Source organism: Pristis pectinata, chromosome 6 (genome assembly GCF_009764475.1).
Source record: "Pristis pectinata isolate sPriPec2 chromosome 6, sPriPec2.1.pri, whole genome shotgun sequence".
NCBI lineage: Eukaryota > Metazoa > Chordata > Chondrichthyes > Rhinopristiformes > Pristidae > Pristis > Pristis pectinata.
This window is the reverse complement of record NC_067410.1, coordinates 67,314,353-67,336,569: the sequence shown is the minus strand read 5'-3', so window position 1 is coordinate 67,336,569 and position 22,217 is coordinate 67,314,353. Positions and strand designations below refer to the sequence as shown.

Below are 22,217 nucleotides of genomic sequence, written 5' to 3'. Positions count from 1 at the left end.
GACCAAATATGAGTAAGGCAAAATGAAGATGAGCAAAGTTCACGAATTTAGATGTGTTAATAAGATTGTTCAACCAGCACTGGAGTGAGCAATTTTTTATTCTTAAAGCTGCCAAATGATTTAAGTTTTAGTTCCCAGTGCCAACAAAGAACAGTAAAGTCAAATTTTATCAGATCCTCTGGTGACGAGGCCATGTGGGAAAGGAAAGAAGATGCTGTACAGTAACGAATGAAATTTGAAAAACGTGCCATTCAGGCATGTTTCTTCTGTGGTCTGCCATTTAGTCGTCGTGGAATTCCACACAATGAAACTCATGAGGGAGAGTTCCAAGAACATCCTAATACCTGGATACATTGTGCAGAACTTTGTCTTGATTGTATTCATTCTGATGATTCCAGCCTCAGCAGCGTGAACTGAATCTTCCATAGTGCTTTTTTTGTGGTGGTGCAGTCTTACACAATGATAACATGCAACCTGATATCCACTTGGAGGAGTTTTCCTGGAGACCTTCCTTTCAAAATAGTTCCTCGCTCCAACCAGATTTGTGTTTTTACTTTCTTGCACTCTACTAACTAATTTTATAAAAGAATCTCACCTTGCGCCTCATGGTTAAATTAGAAGTTCCCACAGCTAGGTTTAAAATCGTGCGTCAGGAACTCTGCAACGTTTGATATGTAACCTTCATAGAGTAATCGCTGCTGCTTCAGTATTTAAATTTAATTCTTATCATAATAAGTTACTTTTAAGATGTTATTTTCTTTATCATTCTGCATGTAAATTGAATCCAGCAGTTGGGGTTCCTCCAGTAAACTTGGCAATAGCAAATATCTTTGGTGTAGATAGTTTATTAACAAAGTTGCTAATGGTGAAACTGAATGAAGTTGTTTTAATTTAATCACTTACCTAAGAAAGAATGCACTTGCCATGGATTGAGTGCAGCGAAGATTTGCTACACTGGTTCAAGGGATGGTGGGTTTGCTCTGTGAGGAGAGATTAAGTAGACTGAGTTTAGAAGAATGAGAGATCACCTCAGCGAAACTTAGAAAATTCTTAAAGGGCTTGATAGACTTACTGCAGGGAGGATATTTCTCCTGGTTGAGGATCTCAGAGTCCGGGGGCTCACTTTGAGAATAAAGGTCTACATAGGACTGAGCCTTATCTCAGTCACAGGGTGGTAATACTTTGGAATTATCTACCTTGGAGGGCTGTAGTGGCTCTGTTGTTGTGTTCATTCAAAACACAGCTGGATGAATTTATGGCTATGAAGGGTTACGGTAAATATGCTGGAATAGATGTTAGGCTGAATGGCCTGTTTCTGTACAGCATCTCTCTATGAAACTGGCACAGAGGGGGATGGTCAGCCCTGATCTCGATGAATGGTGATGCAGGTTTAAAGGGCCAGGTGACCACCACCTGCTCCTATTGCTTAATGTATTTCAAAACATTGCAGAGAGGTTCAGTACGGAAGGCTAGTTGGCCCATCAAATCCTTTCTGACCCTATGTATGAGCCTCCACTTTGTCCCACTCCCCCAAACCCTGCAGATTCTTTCCTTTCAGCTTCTTATCCAGCTCCCTTTTGATTAAATTAGCCTCCAGCAATGCCCTTGGGAGTGAAATCCAGTTTCAAACTACACGTTTTTTTTAAATCTCACTGTAGGTTCACTTGCAGATTAACTTCTTTCTATGTTTCCTGATTCATTTCACTAATGAGAATAGTTTCTCAATCCATTCTATTTAGATTTTGCTTGATTGTAAACACCTTGTAAATACCCTTCCTAAACTTCTGTTTCCAAGAGAATCATCCCAGCTTCTCCAGTCTAACCACATCACCCATAATCCCTTATCCTCAACCATTCTGGTAATTCTCTTCTGCACCCTATCTGAGGCCTTCACATCTTTCCTTGTGCTATGCAGCAGTGGCCGCAATAGAAGGTGGAACAGGCCCTTTGACCCATGACGGCTCTGCCAACAATGCCAATCTAACTAATCCCATCTGCCAGTTGTGGCTAAGCCAGTGCTTTATAAAGTTTAACTGTGACTTTCTTGATCTTGCACCCTAAGCTTCTGATAATAAAGCCTAGAATTTCATATTTTTCAACCACTTTTTAAACCTGCCCTGTTATTTTGAATGATCAATACACATTAAAACAGACAAATTGTAGACCATTTGGTCTCTCCAGCCTGCCCTGCCATTTGCTATGATCGTGGCTGATCATTAATATTCAGTACCCTGTTACTTTCTGCCTTGACCTTTTTAGCCCCTTGTACTATATCTACCTCCTTGCCGAGTATACTTAATGGTTTGGCATCGGCTGCCTTCTGTGTTACAGAATATACTCTCTAAATCTCTCTTGTCTTCTACTGCCTGCTCACTTGTATTGACTGCCTCTCCTCATTCTTCCTGCAAAAATGTAACACTTTGCATTATTCTCCATTAAGTTTCATCTGCTTCTTCCACCAACCTGTTGTCAATTGCAGGCCTCCTTGCAGTTCACTACATTTCCAATTTTTGTTTCATCTGCAGAACTAAATATGGTGCCTCATCCACACATCCAAATCATCCACATATATTAAGAAAAGCAGTCATCCTGGTGTTGACCCCAGGGATCTCCACTGTACATTTCCCTCCAGTCCAAGAAATCGCTGTTGATCTCTGTTTATTGTCACTCAGCCAATTTTACAAATGTTTTTGCAAAGCTCCCTTTATTTCTATAGTGGTCAATGTCAATGGCAAGCTTATTATGCAGGTCTTCATTAAATGCCATTAACTCCATATACACCACATCAAAACATTTCCCTTGTTGTCCCCTTTTATTAAATTCATTTTTCTTCCAGAATGTGGGTAGTACAGGCAAGCCCAGTGTTTAATGCTGATATCCAGACAGGGTGGTTTGCTATTTCAGAAGTCACTTAAGAGCAAACTACACTGATGTGGGTCTGGAGTTACATATGGATGGCAGATTACCTCCCCTGAGGACCATTAGTGAACCAGATAGGTTTAAACCACAATCCATCATCATCATTTCTTAAAAAAAATTCTTGCTGATTAACTGAATTTAAATTCCTCAGTTGCCATGGTGGAATTTGAACTTGGGTCTATGCATTACCAGTCACGTAACTTAACCACTGTACCACTAGCATATCCATGAATAAACCCAGCTGTTGCTTCAACAAAATATACTGTTAATTTTACACAATTTGCCTTTAACAAATCCGTGCTGGTTTTGCCTAATCCTCACTATTCCAAATAACTATTAATTCTATCTTTAATTATCATTTCTAAACATTTCCCCACCACTAAGGTTAAGTTAATTAGCTTGTACTTATTGGGTTTGAACCCATGCATTCTTTAAAATAAAAGTGTGACATTTGCAATTTTCCAGACCTCGGGCACCACACCTGAATCTGTCAATATTTTAGATGTTTGGAAGATTATGGCCAGGACCTCCACAATTTCCTTCTGCCCTTCTCTCAGCACTATAATACCTCCCATGTGGACTGCGTGATTTATCCATTTTAAGTGTGGATTACCTTTCCAGTGACTTGTGACGTCCAATTCTTAACCCATCCAGTACCTCAGCTACAGCTTCTTTTACTGAGAATCCAGCAGCGGCATTTTCCTTGTTACAGCCTGGTGTAAAGTTATTCAGCTATGCCCTCTGCTCCACGAGTAGGTTTTGTTTTTGGTCCATCATAAGCCCTGCCTCTCCTCTTTCTATCCCATTACTGTTTACTAGCCTGTAGAATATTTTTGGATTCCCTTTAATATTTGCCCCAGTCTTTAAATATACTTGATCTTTGCCTTTCCCATTTCACAGAACCTCTTAGAATCAGCCTGGTTCTCAATTGTGCTTTCAATCTGGCATCTATTCTCTGCTCTTTCTTCTGCTTGACTTTATTCTTTATCTTTTTAGTCATCTGGAGAATTCTGGCTTTAATTTCCTTATCCTCCTTCATTGGGAAGTATGTTAACTGAATCTGAAGGATCTTCACCTTTAAAACTTCCCTTTGTTCTATTACAATTTGACTGCCAGTCTTCAATTCAATTTTACCCAGGCCAGATATGTTCTCATCCCACTGAAATCAGTCAGTCTGCATCTGACTATTATTTACGTTGGGGTGAAGTCTGTACTTTTTCCAATAGCTATTCTCAGGATTCTGTAATCTCTAAGTGTTCCCCCACTATTACATGTTCTACTTGACCCACCTCATTCCCAAGTCCAGCAACTGGCCATCTCCCTTATATCGTTCAGTCCAGATGAAGAGTCTCAACCTGAAACGTCAAACTGTCCATTTCCCTCCACAGAATGATGCCTGACCACTGAGTTCCTCAGCAGATTGTTTTTTGCTCCAGGTTCTCTTGTCTCCTTTTTTAGGACAGAAAATTATTGACCAAGAAAATTCTCTTAAAGGTATTTCAAAAATCCCTCTGCCTCTTTACCCGTCATACACAGGTATAGCATTATATATTAGGATAGTTGAAGTCCGATTTTAATATCACTCCATAGCTTTAGTGCATCATTGTTCTGTCCTCAATATCCTTCCCATGACTTGACAGCCTACAGAATACTCCTAGTTGTGTTCTGGAACTTCTGTTGTTTCCCAACTTGAACCAAAGAAATTCTGTTCATGATCAGTCCACTACAATCCCACTCTCCATCTCTCTAATGTTGTGATATTTCTCCTTAATCAGTACTGCCTCATCACCTTTGTATCCAGGAGTATTTGGAACTCAGTCCTGTTCTTGTTACTTTTAATTAGGTCTTCATTATTGCCACCACATCATAATCCCATGTGGTTAATTGCACCTCCAGCTCACCAACCTTGTTTAATCCATGCCCTGTAAACTACCTTTCATCATCTTGTCCTTATTCAGTCTGGGCCTGTCTGTTTTAGTTACCTCTCCCCTTCTTTTCAATGCTACTTCCCAGTACCCATTTCCACTACCAAAGTAGTTTCACATCTCTAGCAAATCTCCCTGCTAAGATATAGGTTCTGTACAGCTGAATGGGTGGCATCTCCCCCAGTACTGGTCCCAACACCCTAGAAATCTAAAGCACTCTCACCTGCACCATCTCTGCAGCAAAGCATTTGTCTGTCTTATTGTCCTAAATCTATGCTCACTGGCATGTAAGACAGGGAGTAATCAAGAGGTTTCTACCTCCGTAGCTTTAGTGCATCGTTGTTATGTCCTTAATATTCTTCTCACGAGTCGACAGCCTACAGAATACTCCTGGTTGTGTTCTGGAACTCCTGTTGTTTCTCAATTTGAACCAAATAAATTCTGTCGTGATCAGTCCACCACAATCCCATGCTCTCTCTCTCTCTAATGTTGTGATATTTCTCCGTAATCAGTATTGCCTCCTGCCATACAACATGAGGTCCACGGATACCATTGATGAAGGCAGTAAAAGGCAAGGTCCTGCTTATCATTCTGTTAACCCCTTAAAATTTACACGCACGACCTTGCTTTTTACTGCCTACAGCAATGGTATTTATGGATCTCTCACTGTTCACCATCCTCACCTCTTTTCCATACGCCTATCCCACACAGCAATTCCGAATGTTCTGCAGCTGCTTGATGTTCTTGACCCTGGCATCCGGGAGGATAACATACCATCCTGAAATCACGTCTGCGGCTACAAAAATATGTTAGAACATAGAACACTACAGTACAGTACAGGCCCTTCGGCTCACAATGTTGTGCCGACATTTTTTCCTGCTCTAAAATCTATCTAACCCATCCCTCCCACACAGCTCCCCATTTCTCTATCCTTCATGTGTCTAAGAGTCTCTTAAATGTCCCTAATGTATCTGCTCCCACAACTTCTGCCGGCAGTGCGTTCCATGCACCCACCACTCTCTGTGTAAAAAAAAAAAAAAAAAAAAAAAAAAAAAAAAAAAAAAAAAAAATTACCCCTGACATCCCCCTTATACCTTCCTCCAATCACCTTAAAATTATGTCCCTTCGTATTAGCCGTTGTCGCCCTGGGGAAAAAGTCTCTGACTGTCCACTTGATCCATGCCTCATCATCTTGTACATCTCTATCAAGTCACCTCTCGTCCTCCTCCTCTCCAAAGAGAAAAACCCTAGCTCACTCAACCTATCCTCATAAGACATGCTCTTCAATCCAGGCAACATCCTGGTAAATCTCCTTTGCATCCTCTCTAAAGCTTCCACATCCTTCCTGTAATGAGACGACCAGAACTGAACACAATACTCCAAGTGTGGTCTAACCAGAGTTCTATGGAGCTGCAATGTCACCTCGCTGCTCTTGAACTCAATACTCTGACAAGTGAAGGTTGGTTCCTCTTGATCCATCTCCCTGGGATTCCCATAAATTGGTGGAGATGTTACACTTTTTCCCAAAGAGGCCTTAAGTACATCCTTGAATCTATTCCTCTGTCAAGTTGGTGATGGGGGAAAGGGTTCTCCTCAGGGGTACAGTTTGAACCAAGGCCATGGCATCATGGTAGCTCAGCTGTATAGGGAGCCCATCAGAGGGAAAAAGGAGTTTGAAGGTCAAGAGCTCAAACCTGGTGTAAAGCTCATAGTCGAACTGACAGCAGTAATCCCCACCCTCCTGTGTGCTTCTGGGACGTGGACTACCTGCAGTAAGCTCCTCAAAGCACCAGAGCCATACTACCAACACAGTTTCTGAAAAATCCTCCAGATCCATTTCAGGATGAGCAAACCAATGTCAACATTCATTTTGAGGACAACTTCCCCAGCATTGAAAACCTAATTACATTCAGCCAGCTCCGATGGACAGACCACAACACGCACATGAGGGAGCACAAAATGGAAAGACTAACCTGTTATTTACTATCACTCTCTTCCCCTTTCTATCACCCTGTACAGCTATGCTACTCTGGTCTTGGTTCTGACTGTATTTCTCTCTTGAACTACCAAACACTGCTCAGAGAGCAAAATGCTCTCAGGAGGTGGGGGAGTTCTCCTGAATCACCTGGCTGTATTTTTTTCTGTCTTTCTGACATTCACCCATTTCAACTCTGAGTTGTGTGCTAACCACTTCCTGATGCAGGTGACATACTTCAGTTTAAAACAAAATATTCTAAAGAAAATTCAAAAATTCCAGTAAACTTACCATTTTTCTCACAATAATTTAAATTTTCTTTCCTGAGGTATATGGAGAGGCCATAAATAAAATTTGCAATCACACAATGATTTCATTCCTATTTTCTGTTTGTTCTGCATTGTAATTTTTCTGTGATTTCCATTTCATCCGGGGGCCCTGATGCTGTTTAATATTATAAAGTCCATTCATATTAGGCACCTTCATGGCTTCAGGGAAAAATAAACAAGTAGAATTACATTTTTCTAAATCAACATTTGTTCTGTTCCATTTTTCAGAGTTACAATAAATAATTTTGCTATAATCCAGCTGCATTTTGAACATAAATCAAAGTGTCTAAATAGGTAACTTGTTTTCAATAGCTAACTCTTTACCAAATTTCTTACCAAATTATGTATCATAATGGGAAAAGCACCAGATGAGGTAGAGTGTTTCCAGCAGGAGAACTGCAGTGGATCAAGAAAGGGCTTACTAGCCCTTTCACAAAGGCACTGAAGCTGGGCAATAAACACTGGTCAATGACACCTGGCTCCTGATAAATGGATAAATAAAAAAACAACAAATCTGCTCCCTCGACGCCTCTGAAATAGGGTCTGGTCATTTTGCCTGTATGGCCTCATTTAAACTGAATCAAAGGCTCATCCCTCTCCTTGGATAGGAAAAGCAAGGCTGCAGTATTATCATTGTTCTTTATCCCAATACAAGGCAGATAGCAAGGATGAATCTTTTTTTTGGTGGCTGTTTGGCCACTGTTCCATATGACTAGTCCCATAAAAGCTATCCTTAATTCAAAACCATGTGAAAGCACCAAACATCATTGAGACTATATCTGCAGACAGACTTACTGCATTGTTCAAGAAGAAAGCCCAGCACTACCTTCTCAGAGCAATTAGGGGTGGGCAGCAAATCTGACCCTGGCAAGGATGTCCTTATACCCAGAATGATATCTTGTGAAAACAGTAACAGAAGCCATTCCCTCCGAGATACAATGTTGATGATCACTAAGGAACCGATAATATGCTAGTATTTAACTGTGTTTGGCTTATAAAATTGTGAAGATAATTTGTTGTTACATGTGTGTAAAAAAAAACAAAAAATGGGGTAGAGCACCAGGTTGACACCCTGTCCTTCACGGTTTGGATTCAAATAAGGCTAGTTAGAGCTGCTTGAAAAAGCAGTCTCTCTCTGTGACAACCTGGGTTTCCACTGGCTGCTCTGTTTTCTTCCCACATGCCTAAGGCAGGCAGACTGCTAGGTTAATTGGCCACTGTAAATTGTCCCTAGTGCAGTGGCTGGTAGAATTGATAGGACTGTGGGGAAGATTGGTTACAGGGAAAATTAGTGGGGGAATGGGATTACTCTGAGCAGACATAGATAGACACACTGGGTCAAATAGCCTCTATGTCATAAGGAAATATTCTCTGAGTGATGACTGTAAAGAGTTTACTGAAAGCCTTAATACTCAATGTTATTCAGTCATCCTGCAGGAGAACTGGGCAATGGAGCAGTTTCAAAAGCTTCAGAGGAGGGAGATGCTGGATGTGCAAAGTTAGACTCATCAATAAAGCAGCATGAAGGAAGCTTCATAACCAGCCATAGGAAGGTTACTTCTTCCCTGCTCTCTCCCCAAAGCAAGATATGAAAGATACTTGATTTTAGAACAAATATAATTAAGTACATCTTCACCTTGCCAGGTGAATATTACACCTCACTTGATCAATGCAGTAATCATTATTATATTGGAGAGGATGATGTGTCTTTCAGAGAATTTATTGCTTGAAATAAAAGGGACATCAGGCATGTTACAGACCTGCAATTCCCTTCCCCACACGACCCCCATCTCACTGTTCCTCCAAGCAAAGTTAACAACCAGACAGTGTAGATTAAATTCTACCCTATGTATTCAATTATTCTTCTTCAGTTTTGTTCATCTAATTCTAATCAGGAACAGATGATGTAACCTCCTCCTCATACAGATCAAATCTCAAGCTTTTATTTCCTCCTCCAGCTTACTGATAAAGTGGAAAAGGTATCTTAGTCTCCACATTTCCAATCACTGTTCATATCCCAGTCCGACATCAAAGCAGCCAGGAACACAATTATTGTCGGTTTGAATTTGCAATCATCCCTACTTACTTAAAAGTATTTAGTTGAAGTCATTTTTATAGAAGATCCCTGATCACAAGGCTGGTTCAAAATGGAAATTTGAAGGGTAATTTTACACTTTAGTTTGTAGAAGAAAAGTGCAAGTCTTTTGTGGTCCATGAATAATTAGTGTCAAGTGCAGTTGTGTCTCACTTTGAACTCTTATCTGTATTTTGGAAATGAGTTTTACTTTGAGAATTAGACTGACAAATCTCAGACCATCGGAGCTGTATCTTCATTACCTTTTTCTGCTGTAAAGTACTTTGGGATTTAGAAGGTGCAACAGTGATAATAAAGCATACTTCACCTATAGATGAATAGCACAAATTAACTATTCCATTGATTTGGGGCTCCATGACATTCTTTCATGTTTTCAAAAACAGTCAACTACCACATGTAACTAATGGGAAAAGAAACATGCTTCAAATCCTCATGCTATAATTGATTTGCTACAGCAGTCAATCAAGCTGCAAGACACTTTTATTGATCAGCACAGTTCAAAATAATCAGAACTTCCTATAACAAAGTCAGGCATTGCTGGATTTAAAAGGAGACCTGTGTGATCTTAATGGCCTGCTTCATTAGCATCAGAGGAGATGCACAGAATTTAGTGGAGTAAGAAGAGTTGGGGGGAAAAGAAAGATAATTAGATACTTCTGGACAGGTGCCAGATGTGGAAGGTACTAATCAGCCTCTAAAGGAAGCTGTGACATCTCTATAAATTACATATTATTATGGAGAGATTTTGAAAGTTGTCACTGCAGGTGTGTAGCTGTACCATCAGTGTGATGCATTCCACCCCCCACCCCCCAAGAGTCAGTCAAATTTATTGTGGCCTGTCAGTGTCTTCGATTGTAAATGTGAAAAATACATAATATGCTGCTCAATTACCAGCGTGGCATTACTATACTCTGACTTATTAATGGATTTGTGTAATGTTGTAGATGAGAGGGCACTGAAATGAATTAACACCTGTTATCAGGGAACTGGAAATAAGAGCCTTCCCTAACCACAGCAGAGCAAGAATGCATGATGTGTCGAGAACTCAGATTCTAACCAAACAGCAAGGCAGTGGCAGTGAAAGTGACTCACTGTCAAACTGAAACCAGTCAGAATAAAGTTAGCTATCCATTCTAAAATTATTCTGACTTTATACCCACTTACCAAGAAATAGTTAGGAATATTACAAAAACAAGATGGAGGGAAAGGGGAACTGAGAGGGAAAGAACAGGCATGTACCAAAAAAGAACTAAATCCCCAGCATTTCCAACAACCTGTTTTCCCCTAATTTATCAAAGGCTTAATATTTCTTTAGATTGCAGCTTCATTCATGTGCACTGGATAGCTCATAGGTTGCATTCCTGGAGAATTCCAAGTTTTAGCTCAGCAGTATTGGTGCAGTTTACCATAATTTACTCCAGAGGATTCTTGCTCCTAATTGCTGTCCAGTGACCCCCTAATGCGATTGCTCAGTTATCAGGCTCAGACAGCATTATGACCTTGGTGGTTGAATAGCTTCCGAAATTCAAAAACACATTTACCACTTGGAGCAAGGCCTTGGTACCCTTGGAGATACAATCAATGCCTCCAGATAAAAAGAGCATCTAGAAAATCCTTCAATTTTTCTTCAGGTTCCAATGGGAAACCAGGAAATCTCAATCAATGAGATTAATTGCTGACACAGGTTTCAGTGATATGAGAAACCAACTTGCTTCTTACACTCTGTGCCCTGCTGCCCTTTTTGTATTGTGGCCACCAGGCATTTTTATAAAGGCTGCTCTTTAAACTTCCATCAGAGATCCCAGCTGCTTGTCCATCTGATGCCAGGGTTACCACAATCTGATAATGGAAATATCAATTTACATTCTTGTTCCTCTGCATACTAATCATTCATTACAGAAGCAACATACTTAAAACTGTCCAGATTGGACCAATTCTGGTCATTTGCAAATTAATCCAATCAACTGCAATTCCATTTAATTCTTAAGATTGAAATTGGCCCCTTTACAGTGTATAATTTCTGGCAAACCCAAGCAGTTTCCACTAATAACATTGTTGTCTAAATGACATCATTCATAGAAGTGCTTTAGGGCACTTGTGACTAGCATAATAATCCTATGTTATGCTCCTGGGAGTTTTGTTAATAAGAATATCACATTAAGTGTCAAAGTTGGCTTCATCTTAATAATTGAACTTGGGCATGAATGGATGACAGATACTTCAATGTTAGCTTGTAAACTACTGTAATTATATGAAAGATCCAGGATTCTAGGAGGAGTAATCCTACTTTTTCTGAGGTTTTATTTTCCTGCTCTTCGTCTCCAGGTCTCTCCCCTATTTAGTGAAAGGCAGTAACCCTAAGTCTTTTTGAAATGAAAGGATTAATTCCTACCCTGTCTAAAATAGTGTTTCACCTCATTTGAGTATGGGAATTAGCTGTGTGCATACTTTAAATTAGAAATCAACTCATCAGAATCTGACCCAGCTTTCATTTGGAATATGAAAAAAATTGCACTGTCTTCTGTTTTTTTTTCCATTTCTAATCAGTACAGCAAGTTCACCTAATATTGGGTCCAATTGCACTGGCTGGAGTCCTGCTTGATGAAGCAGCAAATCTGATGAGGATGTGGATCTGGTTTTTTTTTGTGTGAATATTGTTTGCTTTAGAGATTGAAATTCCCTTTTCGGAGGATTCTTCAGGTCAAGGCAACCTCTACCTTTACTAGAGTTTTCCATGAAATTAATTCCTTCAATCTTCCACTGGTGAACCCATGGAAACCAAAGGTAAATAGCCAATAGGTGTTATTCTGGCAATACTGAAGTAACAGTTAACAATTAGGAGAGTCCCCTGGAAAGGAATGGCATTAATGTCTTGTCCTATTGTATCAATCCAAAAAACTTTACAAGCATAATTTGATACAGCTTCTGAATCTTGTTGCATATTGAAACTGATTTTAGGTTTCATCCAAACAGAAAAGCTGCTTGAATGTGCAAGCTCTTACCACTTATCCTGAAACAGCATTTATTAACTTGACTCCAAGCAATGATATGGTTTAATGCATATAATATACCTATCAGGGCTGGCTGGGGCATTTAACATGCCCCTTCAAAAGCTGTCCAACTTTAAATACTGCATGGATTTCTGGTTTGCCGCACCTTTGCTCCCCTTCCAAACTTGGGCAAGAACAGTCTTACAGAAAATAGCTGCACACTACGGCTCAGCTGCAATTGGCTAGTTTAGCAGAGCCTGGATTTACACGGAGACACAAGAGACTGCAGGTGCTGGAATCCAGAGCAGAAAACAAAGTGCTGGAGGAACTCAGCAGATGTTGTCTGACCCGCTGAGAGAAATGGACAGTTGACGTTTCGGGTCAAGACCCCGAAACATCGACTGTCATTTCCGTCTACAGATGCTGCCTGACCCAGTGAGTACCTCCAGCAGTTTATTTCCTGCTCTGGATTTACACTGATTGCACAGTATTAGCAATGAAGCACTGATACCCTTGAGTTCAGTCAGCACCTAAAAAGCAGCTGAAAAAGATTCCATTCTTGTTAGTCCATTGTGGGAAGTTTTCATTTTAGTTCTTCTCTCAGGATTTGCTTTTAATTATCTTTAGTCCTCAGCTTCCACAGGCTTTAGTCAGTTCATTGTTCGGTTGCAATTTAAGAACGGATTACATTGTCCCTAAACTGCCAAGGATTAAAGGCAAATTGGCACTAGATAAATAGAGGTGAGTTGAGGAGTATGGTTTCATAGCATTGTATTGTACGACTTAACTCCTGTTGGGTTAATTTACACTTTGCTTCAGTGGTATGTACCTGCTGTGGCCCAGAGGTTTAGTGATCCTTAAACATGAGTTTAAATGTAGTTAATTAAATAACTCTCTAGAATTAAAACAAAGGGATTGGTTATGGTGACCACTGCTGCGTTGTCATAAAAGCCCCAACTGCGTTACTAATGGTTGCTGACCTGACTCACCCTGACCTAACTAACCACAAATCCAATGCTATGGAAGGGCACTGCAACATATTAAAATCACTGGACGAGCGGCCGGAGGTCTGAATCATTGATAAAAGTTTACTTTTGGAATTATAAAAGACCAAAGTTTAAATTCCACAACAGCTGCTGGTGATTTAAATAAATCAAGTCATTAAATAAATGTGTTGGTGATCTATTCAACAATTTATACACTAGCTCTTCTTGAATTAAAGCTGAGGGCCAGATGAGAAATGGTTCCAGACCCCGTGCTCAATGAGTCACTGGACTCACTGTTGAACCGACCAGTGGCAGAGCAGACAGTCATAGCTGTCAGCATCTGATCTCTGGCTCATCTTGATCTTCCACCTTTCACTGCACATATATGTGTCTGAGATGTGAGGAGGTACATGTGGCTGATAGTGGCCAGACGTATGCTGACAGGTGCACTGAAACTTAATACATTGTTCAGCTGGGACTACATCCATGCTAAACAACCAAAGGTGGATGCTATGCAAGCCACAAGACAAATAAGCGATGCCACAACCAACAGATCAGATCCGAGCAGTTCTTTCCTAAACATCTAGTCACAAATGATAAACAGACAACTCACAGGAAGAACATCTCCGAACCTCCCGATTCTTAGTGATGGTGAAGTTTAGCATGAGTGTAAAAGGCATTTGCAAAAAAACTTCAGCTGAAACTGTCAGTTGAATGATCCATCTCTGTCTCCTCACAAGTTTGTAACCATCAGAGAACAGCGTTCAGCCAATTCAATTCACTTCACAAGACAGCAATAAATGGCTAAGCTCACAGTGTAATTCAAAAGTTATAAGCTCTGACAATGTCCTGGTTGTACTGCTGGATTCCCGTGTTATTTGTAAGCTGCATCTCTATCAAAACTGCACCAGTACAATTAATAACTGGCAAATATGCTCGTTCCACAAACCTACCACCCTCTGTGTGGGGGAAAAACTTGCCCCTCAGGTCGCCTTTAAATCTTTCCCCTCTCACCTTAAATCTATGCCCTGTAGTTTTAGACGTCCCTACCCTGGGAAAAAGACTGTGACCACTCACCTTATCTATACTCCTCATGATTTTATACACCTCCCTAAGGTCACCACTCAGCCTCCTACTCTGTAGGGAAAAAAAGCCCCAGCTTATTCAGTCTCTCCTTATAATTCGAGCCCTTCATTCCAGACAACATTCCATGAACAGAATCCTACTCTGCGTGTTGTCTATTTCCAGAAGAGCAACTTCAATGTGTGACCATGCACATCAATTATGCATTCTGCAGAATACATCCATGAATTCTGTGGATGCAGTTCTATCTTTAGTTTCCTTCAATGGAAAGGTTGAGTACATTAGGTAACTGGTGTAGAAAAGGAACAGAATCTGCACAAGGTTGGACTAACCAGAATGTGATTTAAATTACATTTTGTAAACATACTATCAATGCTTTTAATTGTATCTCAGATTCCTAATAGCAAGTTGTATTAATCCTATATTGCTGAGTAACCTTGCCAGTTTTCTAGCTTGAGTTTTCTATTGCACAGTGTATTAACAAACACAATCCAGAAAATTATGAACAAGAAAAAAACTGCAGATGCTGAAAATGTGAAATAAAAACAGAAAATGCTGGGAACATTCAGCTGGCCAGGCAGCAGCTGTGGAAAGAGAAACAGAGTCAACATTTCAGGTCAGATACCCTATGTCAAAACTGAGAAAGAGAGAAAAAGAGAACAAGTTTGTTTTAAGTTTCAGAGAAGGTCAGGGAGCAATGGAAAGGTCAAAGTGAATATCTCCGATAGGATCAGACCAAAAGTGTCAATGTGGCAATTGGAGGCAGCTTATGCTTCTTCATCTATGTTATGTGAGGCTAACAGCAGGGCTATGGTACATGCCCAGCAGGTCAGTCTGTACTTATGGAGAAAGAAAAACTTAGTCTAAAATCTCAGATGGATGACTGGCAGTTCTGATACAGACAGGAAGAAAGAACAAGCTACCTGAAGATGGAGAATTTGATATCAAGTCCTGAAGGCTGAAATATGCTCAGATGGAAGATAAGGAGTTAATTCCTCAAGCTTGCATTGGGCTTCATTTTTGTGGTGCAAATTATTATCATTTTATAATATTATAATCCAGTGAACTTTAACCTCTCTACACTAAGCCTTGAAAATACATTATATGTTTTAACTTAAGAAAATTCTGTAGGTGTAGGAAATGCTGATTTAATTCATGAAAATAATTAATCAAAAATATGTATGTTTATTTTGGAAGAGCAGGATAATTTGGCAGCTGTGGCACAGTTGCTATTCCATTTAGCTACATGCACTCAGTAGCTTCTAAACCAACAATTGTGCAGGCATTTAAATTTTATACCTTTTTCATTACAAATAATGCCAGATATTCAGTGTTGCTATCTTTGTAATATCCATTGTATTGGTTGATGCATCTTCTTGGATGGCTTTAACCTGTCTTGTTGCTATGCATTTACTTCAATATATTGTCAGAGAGCATCAGTTAAATTACATTATCAAGACTACAGAAAACCATAAGGCATTGAAGATTCAACCTTCACAGATTACATTAATGTGTACAAAAAGTACATGCGGATACGTATTACAGCTGAATTGTGGAACCTTCCAAAAGGTGTTACCCATTTTGAAAGTTGTGTTTAGTGAGATTGGGAAGGATGAAGGAACTGTCACCTGTCTGCTCTCCAGTGCTTTGCGCATTGTTTATCTCTACATCTGAACACTGCAACACAGAGGTCAGCTTGCAGGAGCGTCTGACAATCTGCTTTACCGCTCAAGGGCTGCAGTGAGATGCCTTCAGTCCAATGTATCCCACTGGTGTTAGGGCAGGTGAGCACAGCCTTGAATTGGGCATGGGGAGGGGTTAGCACAAACTGCAGGGTCAAGTACAATCATGGACAGAAAACATCCGATAATTCTCCATTATCATTTGAAGGGCTTAACATCCGGTCTAACAAACAGTAGAGTTTTTTTCAATAAAATGTTAAACCTTGACATTTTGCAGGGTGAGTGCCCTGACCTCTATTTGTCTAGCAACCATCACCCGAGGCAGATTACTGGACCTGTTGGAGGAAACTCATTGTGTGCAAACTGGTTCTATTTTTCTCAACATTGAAAGTACTTAAGTGATTGAAGTGCACTTTGGGAAATCTAAGGATATGAAAGGCATGAAATAAAAAAAAGAATAATTTGATTTGCATTACTCCATTCAAAGCATTGTTTGCAGGCTTCGAACTGTAAAACACAAGGTTATAGGCTGCAACAGGTAAAATTTACCTAGAATGTTATTGCAATCAATAATCCTAATTCTAATAAAGTTGGCAAACTGCATGTACCTAATCAGCCATATCTACTATATTAATCTTAGATTAGGTAACACTGTAGACTAATCTGATTGTGCTGCATTGATCTAAGCAGTTAATTTAGTTGATCTGGTTGACCAGAACTGATATCCCTTCTCTCTGAAGGTCAATAATCTGCCTTTCAGTATGCAATACAATAAATTCCACTACAAATTACATTTTCACAGCTATTTCATGCACATTAAACATAGAGGATTACTTATATACATTTAAACAATCTGCAGGCTAACTACAAAAGGCGTTGTGAACATGGACTCCAATTATTTCCTAGCCTGGTTAAATTCCAATTTAAAAAACAAAAAAAATCACAGAAACGACCCACCCCCCCACCCCAGCCCGTGATTTATTTTGTACGTGCATTTGTTCCATGCTTGTGATATTGGTGTAAAATTCTTGCAGCTAAACTAAAATTTGAGACATTTTGATTAATTTCCATCATCACTATCACGGGCTCTGTTATGGCAAAATGAGAGTTTGCCTAGAACGATCTTCAGTTGGCATTTTGTTTTAATTAAAACAAGGCATGCCGCGATAGCTGGGTAGAGCACAGAGGAGGCCTCATTCTATCTCTATTACAGAGTTATCCAATTAGTCCTTCTTCATTGCTTTCCTCCATAGTCCTGTACATCCTTGTCTTTCAAGTATTTATCCAGTTTTCTTACAATTGCAACAGTGGAATTTATCTTAACCACTACGGAACTGAAAGACAGCAGGATGGAAAACAAGCGGACCTGAAAGGAAACCTGTCAGGGTGGATGCGGACCATGTAGGGTGAACCAGGATTAGGACTGGACAGAGAGAAGGGGAAACTAACCCTGAAGTGCGCAACAGTAAATCGGCCACAGGGAGAAGCGGGGTGACTGGCAGTGGACGGGGCAACGTGAAGAGGCGCAGGGCGATGATCCAGCACACCAAGGAGGGAGGGGAGGGGAAGAGGAGGGAGGGGAGCATGATCAGGCTGAGAAGGTAGAGCGAAGCGAGAGTGAACTACGAGGGCACGGACATAGCGGGCAGGCGGCAGGAAGAAGCACAAAGGCAACTGGATGATCTGGAGTCGATCTAGCAAACTGGGTGTGGATCTGGCAGGGTGGGGCACAGGCGGACCCGAGAGGGAGGAGGCAGGATGGATGCGGAGCTGAAAGGGTGGTGGCCTAGCAGACCGTGTAGGGTGAACCAGGCATAAGGATGGGCAGAGCAAAGGGGGTAACTAACTGTGAAATGCGCAACAGTAATTGGCCGCTGGTTGAAGCGGGGAGTGCAGTGTGAGTGGAAGTGGGCTGGGCAATGTGAGGAGGGTGCGGACACGAGAGGGTGAAGCAGAAAACAATGCAGCTTTATGGAATTAGGGTAGACGAGTAGAAGGTCGGCACAGACATGGTGGACCAAAGGGCCTGTTTCTGTGCTCTACGACTATACACTCTTTGATATGCAATTGGCAGAGGCTGCTGCCTCATATCTCCAGCAATCTGGGTTCATTCTGACCTCCGGAGATGTCTGTGTGGAGTTTGCACATTCCCAGGTGCTCTAGTTCGGTTAATTGGCTGCTGTAAATTGCCCTTAATGTGTAGTTGAGTAGTAGAGACTAGGAGGGAATTGAATGCGGGGAGAGTAAAATAGGATTTGTATATGATTAGTGTAAATGGTCAGTGTGGACTCAGTGGGCCGAAGGGTATATTTCTCCATGGCCCAATGACCATGACAACTTGCTGCATTGACAAACCGTTTCCTCATGCCCATTTTCCTTTCATAAATCACCTTAAATCTTTGACATCATGTCATCAACGCTTCTCCCACCGCAGATGGTAAACAAACAGCTAATGAATCTCTCCTTAACCCCTTCTGCTGTTAAGGAAGAGTAACACCAAGCCTCTCCAATCGCTGTAATAAACTGGTCTCTCACGTACAGTGCCATTTCAATAGTTGTCTTCTGCACCCCCTCGAAGGCACAGGTGTCCCTGCTAACATCAGGTGGCCGAAATTAAACATGAAACCCCAGCTAACTCCAGACGAGTGCTTTATAAAAATTTGGCAACAAGTTCCGTGTATTTGGACTCTATTAGCTGATGAATTAGTCTTTGGAAATTGGCTCTGAAAGCATCTGAAACAATCAGCCAAGAGTCATACTCTCCCTACAGACATTTGGTTTCATTCAAGTTCTTCTTTCTTCTTTGCTTGCAGTGTTCCCAGCAAATGGTATGGGCTTGCCATCCAATTTAGCTCTGCTTAGCTTTTTTACTATTAACCTTGTCAACTAAACCTACCATTTAACCCATCAACTAAACCTACCATTTCTCCTTGCACACTTAGGTGTAACTCTCGAGGCACCATCTCCTCTTCTGAAGTTCTCTCCCTTCGAGTAGTTGATGCAGAGCAGCAATACCTTGCTATCAGATACCAGGAAACATTGTTTTTACATTTTGAGCCAATGACAGCAAATGTTCATTGCTATAAGTTGTTTTTGTAATGTTAATAGTTTCTGAAGTTTCAAATATTTGTGGTTACTGGGGAGGAAACAGTGCAATGTAAGCTGCAGGAATCCTAAGCTGAACTAGAAGAACTAAAATCATAAACAAATGGAGCAAAGTTTGAGCCAGAACAAAATTAGCTTGAACCAGTAACAAAGTTTTGAAGCAAAGAAACACTGCACCATTTGAAGTTAACTACAACTTTTTCCTTTCCTATTCAGTATTCCATATGCACTGTTATTAATCCAAGGAAACATGGCTTAGATTGTAATAATGCTCAATGGCAATTTTTAGTAGTATCTAATCTAAGTAAGGCAAATCGGTTTTGCTCCTAAAATTGAAACAGTTGTGAAATTAATTCTTCAGGCAGTGAAACAGAATTTCAACTCTCAGAGGAATTTCTGGGCATTTTTTTTTTTCCAAACTGATGCTCAATGATTACAACAAGGGTTAAGGGGAAGACGACAATTTACCCTTGAGTTGGTTGCCTTGGCTGGAAGATTTGACATTTTAGTTGGTTGCAACTGTTTATGGATATGGAACTTTAAAGTCATAGAGGCATACAGCACCGAAACAGGTCCTCTGGCCCACCAAGACCGCACCAGCCATCAAGCACTTATACCACCCCTACATGAATCCCATTTTATTCTCCCTACATATCATCAACTCCCACTAGATTTGACCATTTACCTACACGAGGGACAATTTGCAGTGGTCAATTAATCTACCAATCCAGATGTCTTTGGGATGTCGGAGGAAAGCAGCACACCTGGAAGAAAGTCACACAGTCAGGGAGAATGTACAAACTCCTCGGAACACCAGAGATTGGGATTTAACCTGGGTGCTGGAGCTGTGAGGCAGCAGCTTTACTAGCTGCGCCACTGTGCCACACTCATGAAGAAAATTACCAGAAATCACAGGAATTCATAAATCCTTTCAGCACTTCATAGAACTGCATCACCTACTCCAAGCAAAAGCTGAGACCCAGTGACCCAAGTTCTTTATATTAATCTATCAGAACGGAAGTTGAATACACAACAATGGGACGTAGCCCACATAGAATTGAGTGGGATGGGACCTCTCACGAATAACAATGGCTATTTATTCTGTAGTTTACCATGGAATTTATTATTAATAGAACAATGCACTTAATAAAAACATTGCAAATGAACTGTTGAATAAATTATGCAAATTATAGATTCTGCTATACTCGTTGTTGCAAAATACAAAATAATGACAGTCAGTCATCTTGCTGCTTTAGAAAACAATATTACAGACTCCAGTACCAATATTATTGTAACTGACAGTTCATTTAATCCCAATAATTTTCCTCCTTAATTATGGAAAAACATGATATGTTTTTTTTTGTTCAGTTTGAACAGCATGGTAACCTTACAGTAACAATAGGCCATGCCTGATTTTTTTTAAATGTAGCCCTTCCCATATCACCTCATTAACCACTCACCCTCCCTTCCATTACCAGACTATCAGTTGTGTTTGGGCTGCTTGCCCAGAGATGAACAGGAATATCGTAGCTTAGCTGTCCTCTAAATGACCTAGCCCATCTCTTCTGTGACCTATCCAAAATCAGAAACCTGTGTTGGCTGTGAGGGATTGAGCAGGAGATGAAGCTTCTCATGTAATCACTACCATGAATTTCCCAAATTCTACCTCGTTTTGTTGATGTCTGGAAAAGATTTTCTGCATTAAGACTCAAGAAAGATGTATTAAACGCTATTTGTAAAAGTCAGAATGAAAGAGTATTGGATACTTCAGCACTGTGGATTATTTCAAATCATGATATTTTCCAAACTGATCTTTTGAAAAACAGAAATAGAATTAATTATTAGTAATGAGATTAAACTCTAGAGCCATATTAATATCCTTCAGACTGTTAGTAAATGGGACCTTCCTGCTTGTGACAAGGGTGGGGTATTGTGGTAAAACATCATTAAGATTAATAATTCTATTAAAAAGTATTGTGACTGTTATTGATCATCCAGTTGCCTTTGTACAATAATGCAGAAAAGATTACCCTTCTATTTGACCTTTAACAGAGAAATGGAAAAATAGACAGCAAGATGAATTGAACATTGTAGTATTTTAATAATTACTCAATCAGTTAATAATTAATTGTGGATGAACATTTTAACTATCTGCTACCCCTACCTTTAGCATGGGATTGTTCCTATATCAATCACAAAAGATGCCCTAGGAGTAGAATGGGGAAGAAAAGGACATGGGGAGAGGTATTTCTGGATCTGGACAGATACCAGCTACACCATGGAAGAGTGAATCAACTCTACCACATGCAGTGTGGCACTTAGTCACTGCTCCCCATCTCCTGCTGCATTTAAGATAAAAGATAAACTCACTCATCACTAATGTCAGATTATGGGCTGCCTCAGAGAACAGGCTTCATTTATTCAGTTGCTGCCTTTTGAAAAGAATATTTTTTTAAACCCAAAACAGCAGGGAAGCTGCCTGGGGCATTCTTCCTGAATTCTGAGCTCCACAGATAATCAGCAGATGAGTTGTTCAGACAGCAAATTAAGGAGTGCTGTGGAGGCTCAGTCACTGAATATATTCAGACCAGAGATGGATAGATTTTTTTAGATATGAAGTGAATTAGAAAATATGGGATTAGTGCAAGAAAGTGGTGCCGAGTTAAACAGTCAGCTGTGGCGACTCACCGTCATAGTCGGGCGAAACCGGCTTGGCAGTCGGGTCGCGCGGCGTCGGAGCGACGAGGCCCAAGATGGCGGCGGGCCTCGTCTTTCCGAGCGACGGGGAGAACCCGCGCGCGGGAAAGTCCTGATGACGTAGGACTTACGTCATTGCCGGTTTTTTGGGCGGGAGTTTTTTCTCCCTTAAAGGGCCCGCACAAGGCGGGAAAATAAACCAGTTCTGTTTGGCAATCCTCCGAGTAGAGTCTTGTTTTATTCCGCGGTAGCAACCGCTACACAGCCATGATTTTATTGAAAGGCAAAACAGGTACAAGAGGCTAAAATGACTGCTCCTGCTTCCATGTCGTACGTTTTAACCTTTGGTACTGACAGTCCTATATGCCTGCCACGAGAATCTACAGCACCTGAACAGGAGCAGGGCATTCTCCCCGTTCATGGTCAATCTG

At 40.6% G+C, this 22,217-nt stretch overlaps 1 protein-coding gene across 1 annotated transcript in view; it reads left to right on the top strand.

Annotated features, from left to right (window-relative positions):
* Positions 1–22,217, top strand: part of LOC127571176 (ephrin type-A receptor 3-like) — a 281,826-nt gene that overhangs the window by 187,365 nt on the left and 72,244 nt on the right. The window lies entirely within an intron of this gene.